This window comes from Echinops telfairi, unplaced genomic scaffold (assembly GCF_000313985.2).
Source record: "Echinops telfairi isolate 266 unplaced genomic scaffold, ASM31398v2 ScPeMD7_5;HRSCAF=22, whole genome shotgun sequence".
NCBI lineage: Eukaryota > Metazoa > Chordata > Mammalia > Afrosoricida > Tenrecidae > Echinops > Echinops telfairi.
Window position 1 is genome coordinate 40,385,889 of NW_022103901.1, and position 4,203 is coordinate 40,390,091.

General features: G+C 45.6%; 1 long non-coding RNA gene across 1 annotated transcript in view; it reads right to left on the minus strand.

The window, feature by feature from the left end:
* Window positions 1-3,371: 3,371 nt before the first annotated feature.
* The window catches only part of LOC123520901, a 6,746-nt gene continuing 5,914 nt past the window's right edge, over window positions 3,372-4,203 (minus strand). Inside the window, exon 2 of the long non-coding RNA XR_006679414.1 lies at window positions 3,372-3,842. This is a non-coding gene — a long non-coding RNA (uncharacterized LOC123520901). The remainder of the gene's footprint in view (window positions 3,843-4,203) is intronic.

Genomic DNA, 4,203 nt, shown 5'->3' on the forward strand with positions numbered 1-4,203 from the left:
ACTGAGAATAATTTTCTCAGGAATAGGAAGAAATGTTTTAAAAGTTTCATAAAAGGCAATTCTTCAGACAAAAGAACTCACTGGAGCCCCAAACAAAATGAACACAAGCACTGCCAGCCCCAGCTTAAATCCACGATCAAGACGATGCCCAGCTTAAATCCACGATCAAGACGATGCCCCAGCTTAAATCAATGATCCAGGTGACGCATGCACAATGAAATTCTAATGGCAATGTTTTTAAGCATAAACACACACACACACCCCAACAAAACTTTATGATTAACTGTTTTCGACAAGAAAAGAAGGGGGAGTTCCCAGAAGCAGAGGCAGCATTCGCCCCTGAAACCGGCAGGGCCAGAAAGAAGAGCACAGGTGGTGTCCTGGGGTGCTGTCCTGAACCCACGAGAGGGCCAGGTCCCCTCCATTCGGCGGAGTCCTTCTCACCAAGGGAAGCCCAAGATAGCAAAGGTCCCTTGTGGGTAGGCCCAGAACATGACCCTTTGGCCTGGCATCGCCCAGGGCAGAACATGGCTTAAGGGATCTGTAGATAGGACATTCCCACGGTAGAGATGGGCAGCAGGGAGCCACTCATCCTCTACCTGCATGGTACACCACCCAGCTGCACATGCTGAAGGTCATGCATCTAGGGTCAGGTCACCCAAGGCCACCCATTCCAGCTCAACTTGCCCACAGGGGACTTGTACCTCTCTGGTACCCCTCCATGGGGCCCACGGACTGTCGGCAGACCTAGTGAGCCAAAGACTAGGGCGTGACTCTGGCAAGTAGATTAAAAAAAAAAAAATCTCAGCCGGTGATTCTACTGATCACCTTTTGCTAAAAGCATAGCCCTTAAAAATATATACGTGATGTAGTCATCACTCACTCACTGCCACTGAATCAACGCTGACTCACAGCGACCCTGCAGGACAGGGTAGAACTGCCCCTGTGAGTTTCCGAGACGATAACTCTTGACCGGAGTAGAAAGCCTTATCCTCCTCCTTACGTATTAATAACACGCACATGTTCACTTCGGGTGGAGGAACACTGGTGGAGATAGAATGCAGACATCCTCAGTCATGGGCTTCTAAGCACTCACGTCGGCAGCATCAGCAGGGTCTGAAGATTGGCCTCGTGACTTCATCGCTTTGGGAAAGACAGGAAGAACAAGTGCATGACCCAATGAGCAGCACGTTTCCGTGGGAACCTGTGAACCACAGGCTGAGTTAGCACCTCCATGTCAGAGTGGAGAGTGTGTGTGATTGACAGCAGATACTAATGAATGAATGAATTATAGCAAGAAGTGGTCTCTAAGGCTATTAGGGACGAACTTGGGGTCTTCGAGTTTTAAGAAAATCCTATGATAATACTGGTCGTGGCCGACTCTTTGGTCACTTACAATTTGGAATCTGATCTCCTGTAGCCTTTCTTCAGTTATCATCAATTATTCCTCTGCCCAGAATTGCTGAGTGTGTTTTTGATTTTTAGATTGGTTGTTACTTTATTTTTTTAAATTAAGTTTTGTTGACACAATTTACATCTCATAATTCAAAAGTTTAAACATATTCGTGTTGTGTAATTATCACAATTTTAGAACATTTTTTGTACTCATTATTAGCTCCATTTCCCTCGAACCTCCCCTGCCATAACTCCAAGAAACTATGAATCTAGTTACTGTCTCTACAGCCTCGATTTCATACAAAGGAAAACATAAAAAAACACAACAACAACAAAATAAAACAGAGGAAAACCTCGATTAAAAAGAAAGCAGAAAATAAAAACTAGGACATATTTTAAATGGGTCAAAAGAGATAAAAATGTGTTTAATTTTAACCTTACATCTGCATTCATCTACTTTCCAGTATGCTCTAATAGCAAGACACAACCCTCATCAACCATCAGAAGGGATTCACTTGAGGCTTAATCCACATAGGGACCCTGCAAATAGATTTTGGGCTTTCACTGTCATCTATAGCCTTCTGAAAACTGGGTGCTCAGAATTTAAGTTCAGTTCCCTCCTCCAGACTTGGATTTTATTATTTATAATCCTTGGCTCACACAGGCTGGTGTGCTTTTTTGTGAACTTAGTGGACACCTCACCCAGATGGATGCGGGTTGTAAGGACTGTTACGATCTCAGTTAAGATTGCTCCTAATAGTTTGCCACTGTAAATGGCTCACATCGCCTATATCTCAACTTTATCTTCCCAACTCTTGGGCTTTTCAATTTCTGAACTCATTTTTCTAGAGTCTTCACCCCCACTGATTTATGCAACCCTATTTTCACTCGATTTCTGTGATATAGTCTCCTACCACATGTCTGAGCATGCTTACAAGCTGAAAGATTGGATTTACTGTTCACATTACCATCTCTCTTCATGGTCCTTCTGAAGCAGCCCAGTATGTTCATCATGGTAGAAGCACTGTTACTAGAGTCTTCCTCCCTCTCCTGTTCAGGGTGAGGGACTCAAAGGCTGTTGGGTAGGGCTTGTTGATCTATTGGCATGATTTTGGGGTGAGAAGGAGGCATGATAAGTCAACTTTATCAGAGGACCCCCCAATGACAGGCAAGAGAATTCTCCTGGGCCAGTTTTCTCAGAAGAGCATGCCCATCTCCAGCCCTGGCAGCATGTGCGGAGGAAGCACAGTGAAGCACCAAGAAAGCAGAGGGAGTGGCTCTCGGAGGGAGTGGCCCTCTGAGGCTCTCACACTGCCAGCAAGTCGATTCTGACTGATTTTAAGGACGTCTCTATTGCTCCAAGATATTTGTCTCCTTGGATCCACCTATAGCTTGGAGGGTCCATGAAGCTAAGTTCACATACAGCCAGAGAGATAGAGCAGAGTTAGAAGGGGGCAAAAAGTCCAAGCCCAAGTAGTACAAGAGAAATTCCAGGTATTGTGGGAGATCACAGCATCAAAGGGTTGGACATCTCCCTCTCATTGGAGATTGTCAAGTGAGGGATCTCGGTAAAATGACTGAGAAGGATAGAGGGTCTGTGGCCAGAGAATGAGCTCCCTGAAATGATGATTTCAGGTCTCACAGGCAAAATGATGCCAAGGTCCAGGACCTGACCATGGCAGTGGCATCCGGAGTGGCGAGAGGGAGAACAGGGCCAGTGAAAAGGGCTGTGAGCTGAGCACCTAGTCTGGGATGGGTTCTCTCTGTGCAGGTAACGGTCTGCAGGTGTGCTGTGAAGAGCAAGTGAGAGGAGCGAGTGGATCCTCAGCGATGGCAAAGAGCAAGGAGGTTGGTGGATGCAGCAACAGGGAGGAGGAAGCTGGTTCATCCATCTGATGTCAAGCTGAGAGAGCAAGGATTTCTGCAGAATAAATAGTTTACAGGAGGGCAAGAAGAAAATCCATACCAGATAACAAGCCTTTTAAAAGCCAACTTTTATTTCTATTTTTAAAATGCTCGGGGAAGTTTTAAAAAGCCCATTCCAAAGGCTCAAAGATACCCAGGCTTAACGTTTACTGTGAGTCATTGGCCTCTGGTGCCTCTGGCGCTTCATTGGGAACTGGATTCCAGCCAACTTTGTGCTTTGAAATTGCCTTCCGGTGGGGAGTAGGGAATCCCTCTGACTTCCAGCACATGTCATAGAAGATTAGCCCCCCACTAATGGTGGACACAAGAACCCCAAGAACCACCATGACCGCTCCAATACCGAGGGAGGCATGGTTCCAATGCAAAACCACCAACGTGATGCCAAAAATCAGCAACATTGATCCAAGTCTTAACATGCTGAGGTTTTTGCAGATATTACACGAAAACGGTTCCTGAACTATTTGCCGCAGTAGGACCCTCTGGTTATCAGCTTGAGAAGCCAGCATGACGAAGAGTTTTATCTGCAGGAATTAAGGAGAGAACCAGTTACAATACATCAAAGGCTGACAAGACCCTGTCTCTGGGAGATGGCATGGCTTCAGATGAACTGTTGAGTGGCAGTCATTCGGAGCCATCAGATGCGTTGGTGATGGGAAACAAAGGGTGAGTTTCCAAAACCACCTGGCAGTTGACTCCTATCGGGAGAAAAGCTAGAAAATTTGGACTGAAAAATATATCATGTTAATTTGCTTCTTTTAATAACCCTTATTGTGCCATCTATCACATTAAAAATAACATTTCTGATGCTCACCTTCCAGAGAGGATCACTGAAGACAAAGCGGGTGCATAAGCAAATGTGGTGAAGAAAGCTGATGGTGCCTG